This window comes from Panthera leo, chromosome B2 (genome assembly GCF_018350215.1).
Source record: "Panthera leo isolate Ple1 chromosome B2, P.leo_Ple1_pat1.1, whole genome shotgun sequence".
NCBI lineage: Eukaryota > Metazoa > Chordata > Mammalia > Carnivora > Felidae > Panthera > Panthera leo.
The window spans coordinates 8,950,698-8,962,672 of NC_056683.1; the positions used below are offsets into that span (position 1 = coordinate 8,950,698).

The window sequence follows — 11,975 nt, forward strand, 5'->3', positions numbered from 1 at the left end:
CCTCTGCAATGAACTTCGGTTCTTCGGTAGGCCTTTCTAGCTTTTTTCCTAGAACACATCCTCCTCCGCTACTCCATGGGCAGAGATCCTTCCATGCCCAGATCCTCATACACTTTTCCCTGGGCCTCAGGGAGTCCTCTGCTCTGCCGACCACTGGCTCAGCTCACCTTTCCAAGGGCTGCCGACTGTTGCCCCTGGAGTCCTGTCATCTCTCCCTTGTCACTCCCTCCACATCTGCTGCACCTTTACCAGTGAGATGATGAGATTGGTTATAAGTGAGCGTTTGTCTCTGGCCTTATCAGAGGGCCTTCCTGGAGGCTGTCTGCCTGAAATCTGTAGCTCCCAGTAGCACCGAGTTGGCTATCTTTGCTCCCATCTCGGCCTCCACCTGAGTCAGATGACTGTACACTTGGTTCCAGCTGCCCCCAACTTGTTCTTGGCTCAAGTGAGCCTCCGATGATACCCTATGCCATCTTTCTTCCCCCCAGGCTACAGCCCCTTGGGACCCATACTAAAAGTAACCGAATGATATACCTGAGTCCCACCACGCAATGTGGCTCCAGATACAGTTTCCTATAAACCTAAAATTTTTTTTTTAAATATTTATTTGTTTTTGAGAGAAAGAGAGAGAGAGAGAGAGAGCGGGCAAGTGTGCGCACAAGTCGGGGAGGGTCCGAGAGAGAGGGACACAGAATCCAAAGCAGGCTCCAGGCTCTGAGCTGTCAGCACAGAGCCCGACGCGGGGCTCAAACCCATGAACCGTGAGGTCATGACCTGAGTCAGATGCCCAACCAACTGAGCCACGCAGGTGCCCCTACAGTTTCCCATAATCTATATAATCTATTACTTGTTTAAAAAGATCTCATGGGGCACCTGGGTGGCTTGAGTGTGGGTTGAGTGTCTGACTCTTGATTTCCACTCAGGTCATGATCTCCCCATTCGTGAGATGGGGCCCTGACTCAGGATTCTCTCTCTCTGCCCTTCCCCCGTGCTGGTTCTTTCTCTCTTTCAAGAATAAACAAATAAATATTTAAAAAAAATAAAAAGATCTCAAACATTTAATCAGTTACTACATTCACTAGGCAACACTTGAAATAAACTGGCTCAAAGCTATATATTATTACCAGTATTATTTTCGTAAATAGTCTCCTGGTCTGACTCACTGATAATAGTGCTCTCATATTAATATTAAATTCCTTAGGATAGTTTTAAAAACAGTTTAAGCAATCAAAACTACTCCTATTTTGTTTTAGATTACCTAGAATTAATACCATTGGGCTTTTTAACATAGCACAAAATCGTCTTCCGTGGGAGTTACCAGCACCAGCTGTCGACGTCTTTACTTTCTGTTTTGTTTGATGTTCTATGAACAGAGGATTAGAGGGAGAGACGAAATATAGTTTAGGATAGAAAGGGAAATGGTTTATGATGCAAACTCAGACTAATATGGTTAAAGCATTTGATCCTCTTAAAGGATTTGCAAATCGGGAAAGATTTTATTCTCCATTCCAGCCCAATTTTGACTACTAGATTGTTTATAAACTCAAAGAGGCCAAGGGTCATTTTTGCTACTTGCCACTCACAAATATTCTAGCTCTTCTGGAGACATGGTAAGGGCGCATAGTAGGATCGCTGCTTTGGTGATAGCTTGGCCGTGAGACTTGCATTGGCCAATGAGTTGTGAGCAGAAGTGAGAAGATGTATCGCTTCTGGGCGAAGCGTTGGGAAATGGGGTGTGCTTTGTGGTATTCTGTTCCACTGCTGGGTTGAAATGGGGCTTTTGTCACCCTGGGTCCCAAGTGCGTGGATAAGCAGAGTGTCCCCAACCTGCACCGGACATGTAGCAGGATAGAGAAATGCACTTAAGAAGCCACTGAGATTTCAGCGTTGTTTGTTACTGGAGCATAACTTAATCTGTAAGTTAAATAGGTAGGTAACTAGCTAATGGATAGGTATGTATGTAGATAGACAGATATACCGATGGTGAGATAAAAAATCAGATATCCTGGTAGTAGTTGTTCATGGGTGGGACACGAAGTCTAGGAATCATGACTTCAAAATTCCTACTCTAACATTGATTAACTAGTTTACTGGTCACTATCTTTGGTTACAATTCATTTGAATCTCCTTTCTCTGAATTAAAAGTTATATTTCAATCTTGTCACTATTTATATAGAGTTTTCACCAGGTATTTTTTTTTAATGTTTATTTACTTTTGAGAGTGAAAGAGAGAGAGAGAGCATGAGCAGGGGAGGAGCACGGAGAGAGAGGGAGAGAGAGAATCTGAAGCAGGCTCCAGGCTCCACACTGTCAGCGCAAAGCCCAACACGGAGCTCGAACTAATGAACTGTGAGATCATGACCTGAGCTAAAGTCAGACGCTCAATTGACTGAGCCACCCAGGTGCTCCCACAAGGTGTTTTAAGTAGGATAAAAAGGCAAATTGCAGGGTAGGGTACACAGTATGGCTTAGTTTTTGCAAGGAAAAAGTTCTATATGATTAGCTAAATGTCTGGAAGGCTATATACCAGAATATGAATTGTAATGGGAATACATTTCTACTTAAAAATTTTTCTACATAAAAAATATAAGTACATGCCATAAACATGTATTATTTTTGTACTAATCAGTGTCCATCCCTTTGGGTAACTTCCCTGCCTTCGGTCCATGTGATTTTGGATGTCCTGGGAACTAAGACCTGCTCCCTTCCTACTGGCCCTTCCCCAGCCCACCCAGGGTAAAAGTGGATATATATCATCTGAACTTGGCCAGTCAGATACTCTCCTGGCATCTGAATCTCCATACAGGTACACGGGATGGTTTGTGGAGTTGTATCATCTGTTGGCAAGGTTTAAGAAAAGAGTCTTTGGAACTTTGGTTTCTGCATTTCTTTCTTTTTTTTTTTTCCTTTTGATGTTTGTTTATTTTTGAGAGACAGAGTGTGAGTGGGGGAAGGCACAGAGGATCTGAAGTGGGCTCCATGCTGCCAGCAGCGAGCCGGGCGGGGGCTCCAACTCATGAACCGTAAGATCACGATCTGAGCCAAAGTCGGACGCTCAACTGACCAAGCCACCCAGTCTTCTCAGCTTCTGTCTTTCTTGAGGCTTTAGGAGTTACTTTGCTTTTACGGGTATGCAGTTTCTTCTGTTCATTTTGTCTTTGGTTTAAGTTAGCCTGAATTGATTCGGGGGTTTGCAACAAAATTATTTTTTACTAATGCAACACATATTGCTTGTTTAGTTTACAAGATTAATGAGAGAAAACATAGCGAATTTGTTTTTGTCCTCTTGCCCACGAAGAGTTAAGTCATGGAAACTTTTTTGGCTTTTTATTCTTGCTTCTTTCAAGCTGGTTGTGATTATTACCAAGCTTCTTTTAAGAATGAACAGGACATGTATAATCAGCTAGTGCTGGGTGGAGGTGTGTGCATGTTTGTGTGGACACACTTGGTGTTGTGTGATAATTGGAACTTAAGCTGATATACACACGGACTCAGACACACTGGGAGTGGGTGAGTCAAGGTGATACAGGCTTGGGTGTGTGATGGTGAGAGAGGCGGGTCAATATCCTTGCATTCTGGCTAGCCGCCCACCATTGCATCCACACCTCCTAGTTATACATGAACATGTTATTTCTGGCTCCTTTCATGTCCCCAAGCAATGGGCCTCCCTCCCTAGCATTTTGGTCTGACGCTCTCCAGTACTTTTAATATAAAAGCTATTCCAGGCATAGTGTTCCCTCTCATTCCCCGTTCAATAAATATTTGTTGAGAAGTTGCCACGTGTCAAGAGATGTGCCAGTTGCTGGGGATCCAAAGCAAGTAGGACAAGATTTGTCTTTAAGAAGACTACAGGTTCAGAAGGACCATGGGAAACAGACCTCTTTAGGGAGCCACCCAAGGTAACTCTGGAAGTACACTCCCACCCCCCACTTCCATGGGAGCAGGACCCCAGCGGTCATTAGTGCCACTCCCCAATATTTCTGGTTCTCTGCCTTCAGAGCACATGGTAGGATTGTACTTCCCTCCCCCTTGCAGTCAAAAGCAGCCATGTGACTTCCTTTGGCCCATAAGATATGAGCAGAAGTAACGTATGTCACTCCTGAGAAAGTCTTTATGAACAAGTGCATGAATTTCTACGTTAGTGACCGGCCGTGTTCCAGATTGTATACATTGTACACAGGCTACATTCTGGTAGCCTGGGTCCCATGATAAGGGTGATTTGGAACACAGTTCCCCACACTGACCCAAGATAGACAGTAATGTAAACATGAAAAAAACTTTATTGTTTTAAGCCAGTGAAATTTGGGACTGTTTATTACCTTAGCATAATCTGACAGATACAGCGAACCTCTCCCAGACCCAGCAAGAGTTTCTGTGGCCCCGAAACTCTGTGGTTATCTAGACTGAGTTAGGACTGGGGTTCCTGGGTGAGCTGTAACACCAAATGAACAAAGGTAACAGTGAACTCAGTTTAACTAGAATTCCCAGAAGGAACAATCCTTTCAAGTTGAGTAATTCCCCCCCAATTCCCCCTTAGCTTCAAAGGGGCCGCCTCCCTGCGCCATGAAAGTCTTTGAAATAATAAAACCCAAGGGCAGACCTACTTGGCAACAGTAGGTCCATACCTGGTGGAAAAAAAAAGAAAAAAAAGGACCACCCCTGAGAACCAGGATTGGAATTGTCTGCAACAAAACAGATCTGGAAGATGGGGGCAGGCTGGCGTGCCCTACTGAGAGTCTATAATCTTGAAATCTGGGCTTCCCTCTTCACTCTGCATTTAGGATAAGTTGCTGAAGCCACTTTTGAGATGTATTTCAACAGGAAAAAATGGCACAGACATCACCAGGAATTAAGAAAATGCAAAATAAAACAGCACAACGATCATTTTCTTCAGTTATTAATTTGGTGAGGTATTTTAAAATGCCCTGTGTTGGCAAGGGTGATATAAATTGCTATGGTCTTTCTGCAGACCGATAAGGTAGCATATATCAAAACCCTTAAAAATATGTATGCTCATTAATGCCTTCTTCCATGGTAATAAAATTTTTAGCTGGGCTACTCAGAATAAAGATTATATTCCCAGCTTCCCCCACAGCTAAGAATGAGCATGTGATTAAGTTCTGGCTAGTGGGTTGAGAGCAGAGGTGATGTGGTGACCTCCAGATTGAGCTTCAAAAGGACAGATGTAAGGTCTCTTCCTTCCCCGTCCACCCCCTTTCTTTGTCCTTATGTCCGGAATACAGATCATATGGACAAGAGCACTATCTAGGGAAGACAAAGCCACAAGATAGAAAGAACTTGGGTCCTTGACATCATAGAGCAAAATCACCATACCAGCTCTGACTTTATCCCAGATAAAAATACATGTATGTTAATTAAGTCACAGCATGTGACACATGTGGCCCGAAATATCCTAACTAATGCATCAGAATCCCTACTTTTAGAGACTTATCCTCAGTCAGTAATTGAGGATATATGTAAAGATTTAAGCAACAGTGAAATTTATCACAGACCTTATGTGAAAGTTGCATATAAACTACTCGTGGCTCAGTTAAAGAAATTATAGCTTATTTATACCGTGGAATACCAGGAAGCTGTTCAAAATTATTACATTTCAGAATATTGCTGATGTAGAAAAACATGCATTTTTTGGGACTGCACATGTTAGACAAGAAAATAATTACCGGTGTCTACAATCTCAGCCTTTCCCTCTCATCACCTGCAAAGAATTCGAACTGTGTCCTCTAGGTCTCTTTCCCTTCTCCCTCATTCTCTGTGGAAAGACCTGCCTTGCCAGACAAAGTTTCTTGGGCTTCTGCGATGAGAGCTGAGAGGGAAAGAAAAGGGGGAGAAAGTCGGGAGGCATGGTGGTTGGGGCTGGGAGGATATTTTGTGCAGGGTTTTGAGAAAGGAGAGGTGAGCCGTTGCCTGTGGGATGGTGGGTGGAAAGGACAATGGGATTTGGAAAAGTCTGCCTGGGGCCATATGCCTCTTCAAGGTATTTGGGCTGAAATTATGTCAGGCTGCTGTGATATGCAGGCACTGAACCATGGGGCCTCTCAGTCGTGGACACAGAAATAGGTCCTGAAGATACACAGATATATATCAGATATCCAGGTGTGTGTGTGTGTGTGTGTGTGTGTGTGTGTGTGTGTGTGTTTTACCAGCTTTTCCTCTGGGTGGGTAAAATTCCATTTTCTGTTTTTTGCTTTCCTGCTAAGTACTTCCCCATTTGTAATTAAAAACAAATGCTTAGATTTGTTTTTTTGTTTTTTTTTAATGGTTACTGAGCCCTGCTAACAAAAGTGGAAACATAAATTCGTCCTGGCCTTTTCTGTCAGCACAGGAGAGGTAAGGGGAGAGGAGGTAAGCTTCCGCCTTCACCGGCCCCGTCTGTCAGCAGCACCCACCTCTGCCTGCCAGAAGGGACTGTGTGCCTCCCCCAACCAGTCCCTGAGCCAGTTAGGGTCTGGCCAGGCGGTGTGTGTCCCCAGCTCCCCAACCACCCAGTGGTGGAGGATGAGGGCACTTGGGAGTAGTCTGCTGCTTTATTTCTGGGGTGATGGGGCCATGGACACCTTCACGGGCACCCATTGCAGGCCCTCTCGCTATGTCCCCGAACCCTGACTGTAACCAACAGAACCCCTGCTCCCATTCCTGGTTTTTAAGAAATTGCCTGGGTTTTGTGGTAGGCCTGCCACTCAGCTGATTGGAAACCCGGTCGCCATGACTGTATCTATAAAGGGAGTGAACTCTGCCTCCGGAATTCTTGACCTATAGATGTGGCACATACCTGATGGCTTGAAAATGACAGCTTCACAGAACATTCTGTTGTCCCTTTGGCCCCACTTCATGGAATATTTGTGAGGAGCAGTGGCTGAAGTCCCAGGTTCTGACAGACTCGGTGTAGACAGGAAAGAGAGAATGGGGTTTTGGTAATCCACAACAGTGAGAGTTGATCGAATCACTTGCTTGACTCTTTTTAGCTATCTATGACCCCAGGGAGACATCCTGAAGTGCTCTGGGCGGCTAGAGAGAGAAAATATAAAGAGTATGGCGGGAACCCCTGTGCGCTATTGGTGGGAATGCAAATTGCTACAGCCACTGTGGGAAACAGTATGGAAGTTCCTCAAAAAATTCAAAATAGGAACATCATAGGCACTACTGGGTATTTACCCAAAGAAAATAGAAGCACTAATTCAAAAGGATACCTGCACTCCTGTGTTTGCAGCAGCGTTATTTGCATTAGCTAGGGTATGAAAGCGGCCCAAGTGTCCATCGATAGAATATCACTCAGCCATAAAAATGAATGAGACCTGGCCATTTATGACAACATGGATGGACCTAGAGGGTACTACACTACGTGAAATAGAAGTCAGGCAGAGAAAGACAAGTACCTTACAGGTGCACTTACATGTGTAATCTAAAAAACAAAACAAACGAATAAACAGACGACAGAATCAGGCCATTAAATACAGAGAACAAACTGATGGTTGCCAGAGCCATCTGGGGGCTACCTACTGGAGGTTGCCTACCTACGGGGGGTAGGTGGGGGGATGGGCAAAATGGGTGAAGGGGAGTGGGAGATACAGGCTTCCAGCTGTGGAATGAATAAGTGATGGGAATAAAAGATACAGCGTAGGGAGTATAGTCAATGACGTTGTAACAGCACTGTAAGGTGCCCAATGGAAGCTACCCTCGTGGCAGGCATGGCATGATGTCTAGAATTGTTGAATCACTGTATTATACACCTGCAATTAATATAACATTACATGTCAACTACACTCAGGTTGAAGAGAGAGTGTGGCAACGAAGGTCATGCCATCTATAGAGGATCCCCTTTAACTGGCTGCAGTGGTTAGAGACTTCATACCAAGCCTTTGCTCCATGAAGTGTGTCCCCAGGATTGACCCGGAGCTTATTCCACAGGTACAGTTGTAGTTCCGGGGTAGATGGGAGAATGAACGAGAGGATTCGTAATTGCTGCGGAAGGAATACTTCAGCGGGTCATCTGGCAGGTATTAGTCCGCCGTGGGCCACTAAACCGCCCGGTCATCTGGGTGACAGGTGGTATAGTTCTTGAGGAATTGCTTCCCAGGTCTGCTAGCACATGTAACCGTGTTGGTGCAGGTGCTGGGCGGAGGGCCCCTGGACCTGAATGGCAGGGTTTTAATAAGGATCTGTAGGAGTCTCTGAGGATTCCACGGGGCTGGAAAATTCCCCACCTGGAAAAGACCACTGACTTGATAGCCCTCTGAGGATGTGTCCATGTTGCATAAAAACAGAATATACTGCCCTTAAAGATCCATGGGTAGTAAAAGTCCGAGTTGTTTCTTAGCACTGCATATGAGTGGGTAATGGGAACAGAAAACTTTTTTTTTATTTACAAGAAAATATTTTTTAGACGTTTATTTATTATTGAGAGACAGTGAGAGATAGAGCATGAGCATGGGAGGGGCAGAGAGAGGGGGAGACACAGAATCGGGAGTAAGCTCCAGGCTCCGAGCTGTCAGCACGGAGCCCGACGCGGAGCTCGAACCCACAAACCGCGAGACCGTGACCTGAGCCGAAGTCGGACGCTCAACCGACTGAGCCACCCAGGCGCCCCGGGAACAGAAAACTTTCTTAGGCAGGATCGTCTATGTATTTGCAGGAATCAGTGCAAAATGAAAACAAGTCCCCTTGTTCAAAATGTATTAAGACTTTCAACACAGAAACTGTAGAGCATTAAGTCAAACATGGAGTCCTTCTAAGCATGAGGCCCTTGTGAATGTATCTAGGTTGCACACCCGTGAAGCCAGCTCTGTTTTAAAAATTCCCAAGAGAGTCTTTGAGATTAGCTGAAGACAGAGAGGACGAGAGCAGGGTTGAACTGTAACAATCATTGCTGACATTATTCTCTTAACTTCTTTTTAAAACAATTTTTTAATGTTTATTTTTGAGAGAGAGCGAGCAAGCGCGTGAGCGGGGGAGGGGCAGAGAGAGAGGGAGACACAGAATCCGATGCAGGCTCCAGGCTCTGAGCTGTCAGCACAGAACCTGACTGGGGCTCGAACTCACAGGCCGTGAGATCATGACCTGAGCCGAAGTCAGACGCTTACCTGACTGAGCCACCCAGGTGACCCTGTTTCCTGCTTTTAATCTCTATGGCTTTACTAGGTATTTCCTTATGGACTATAAAATTTGCCCATAGGCTCCCCCTAGCCACCAATTCATTTCCCTCATTTCCTTCACAGCCAAACTTCTCAGAAGACCAGGCTACAATTGCTATGTCTACTTTTATTCTGATCAGACAGACATCCACATTTTTAAAATAAAATTTTAATCCCCCACGAACCCACCAGATCTTACCAGTAGGGACCACATGTATAAGTTAGGGGTGCTTCTAACTACAAGTAACAGAGAATCTGGCATTCAGTGTCCTAGACCCACAAGAGTGTGTTAACTTTTCTCACGTTCTAGGAGGTCTGGAGATAGACAGTTGCAGGTGTTGGTTTAACAGATCAACAACGTCACGCCCAACATCATGCTTTTATCACATGGTTGTAAGATTTCCCCTACTCCCACCCTGCTCAGCTCCTAGAATCAAGGCTGGAAGAAGGGAGAAAGAGGAATGCTAGATGGGGAAAGATTGTCCTACTCCACAATGTCTGAAGTCTCAGCTGGGAACACTTGAAGTCTCGATTCAGTCATGGACTGTCACTGAGAGATGTCCTGCCTCCTGTGTCTCGTGGTTGGTGCTGTTGGCTGGGACCTCCATGGTGCTGTCATCCAGAACATGTAGACACAGTCTCTCCGTGAGGTCTCTTGGCAGAGGCTAGCTTGGGCTTCCACACGGCATGGCTGCTGGCTTCCAGAAGCACGTATACCAAAAGAACAGGTGGAAACGCATAGCATTTTCATGATCTACCCTCATATGTCACAGTGCCATTTCCACTGCACCCGGTTGGCTAAGACTAAAAATAAACTCATTCCAGGGTCAAGGGTGGAGGACATTGATTCTATCTCTTAATGGGAGGCGTTTTACAGTCGTGTTATTAAGAAGAGCACACTGGGTGGGAGATATTGTGGCCGTCTTTGAAAAATACAATCTACCACGAACCCTTTTATTAAGAAAGCAACACTTTCGCAGAAACCACCCGGCAAAGGTGCAGTTTTATCTCTTTGAACCCATCTAGGTCACATGTGCGCTTAGTTGGTAGGGAGGGTGAGAAAGAGAGCATTTGACTTTCAAGTCTATTTAGTGGAAGCTGGTGTGGGGAGGGGAAGGCACGACTGTTAGGTAGGCAATCGGCAAGGTCTGTCACACTCCCGCCCACGCCAGATTCAACTACTCCCTCCTCTCTGCTCTTTGTTCTCTGTACAGGCTTCTATATGGCACCTATAAAATTTTTACTGCATTCATTCATTTGTTTCTTTCGGCTATGTTCCAAGCCCTTTATATGCAGGGACTGTGAATTATCTGTCTTAGCATCTCCAAGGTCTATTGCTATGCCGGGCACAGGGGAACATTTAATAAAACCCTTCTTGAAGAAATGACAGGTTAGGTTCTAGAATTTCCTGAGTAGAATAACTTACGGACTGAGATGTTTGGGGCCCAAGACCATGAGTTGTTTTAACGGAAAGACACAAAGAAGTCCACCCTCAGTATCAACAATAGCTAAATTGCCTGGTGGCTTCCAGACAGCAAAGGAAGGACCCAGAGGTCCAGAAGATACTTTTGACTAATAATCATCCTGACTGCCTTGTTTCGTGTAAAGTGGTTTTCCCAACATCATTCTATTTGTTACTCATAACCACTTTGAAGATTCAGAAGGGCAGATCTGCCATTTTGCAAAAGTATCTCAGATTTAGGGTAAGTGACTTGTTCAGGCTAATATGTGGAGGAAAGCATGGTAATTTCGTTTTAAATTAACCACACATACAGTTGAAGTCTGGAAGTCTGTGTGATGCAATCAAAGCACTTACTGCCTACTTGGATTGGATTTGGCTCTAATTGCGGGTGCAGCTTCTGAAAATAACCATGAAGTTTAAAATTACAAGTTTACATACACCCATCGAATATATATAATATTATATATATATAGGCATTAAGATATGCACACACAGATACACACGTAGAAATATATATCAAACCAGGTGCCATTTACCTGGAAGCTATTTGACAGGATTATGTAAAACGGTATTCTAGAAACATGGCTATGATTTTCCTTAAACATAATTTTCTCTCTAAAGTGAGGGTAGATTGATGTCTGTTTGAAAAGGTGATTTCATCCAGTTCTTGAATGCCTGGCTTATAGCCGCGGCCGTGGTGCACGTATGTAAGAACAGTATTCTGTCTCCTGAAGAAGGAGCTGGGCAGATCTGTAAAAGGTGTTAGCTCAGCACCACACAGTCTTTGCTAAGGTGCTGGGAGAGCCACACACGGGAATGCTGAACCATAGCAGTCAGACCGGACATCAAGGAATCAGGATGTGCAACAGGGATTCTGTAAGTAAAGGAAGGAAGGCTACCCAGGGTCCTCCTAAAGACGTTCCTGCATTTCCCTAGGAGATAACCCCCGCTGGGGTGATGAATGTGTACGTTCAGACGAGGGATCCAGAAGCGGAGGAATGACGCTTTCCAGAAGGATGTGTCAGGGTTAATTATGAAGGAAGTAACTAAAGTACAGAAGACCAGGTGAGTCAGTATTCCTTATGGCCTGTTTTAAGAACAAGTGTTTGCCAATCTGTAGATAGAGTCAATACTATTTCAAACAAATAGTTTGGATCTTTACCATCTCAACCCAATAATTAATGGTAAATGTCGTGATGGCTCTCCACATTTCTTCTACAGTATTTATCTTAGTTTTCCTGTGCAAGAGTATCTGTATATAAACGCTAACTGCTCCAGGACTGTGGACGACAGGGATTCTGTCTTATTTATCTCTGTGTCTAGCAGAGACTCAGCACATGGCTTTGTATTTAGTAGCTTAG

The 11,975-nt window shown here is 44.6% G+C and overlaps 1 long non-coding RNA gene across 1 annotated transcript; it reads right to left on the minus strand.

Annotated features, from left to right (window-relative positions):
* Window positions 1-5,597: 5,597 nt before the first annotated feature.
* Window positions 5,598-7,312, minus strand: LOC122218935. The gene is made up of 3 exons (XR_006202181.1): window positions 7,212-7,312; window positions 6,794-6,900; window positions 5,598-5,827 (listed from the first exon to the last, which is right to left on the minus strand). It is a non-coding gene; the product is annotated as an uncharacterized LOC122218935 (long non-coding RNA).
* Window positions 7,313-11,975: the final 4,663 nt, after the last annotated feature.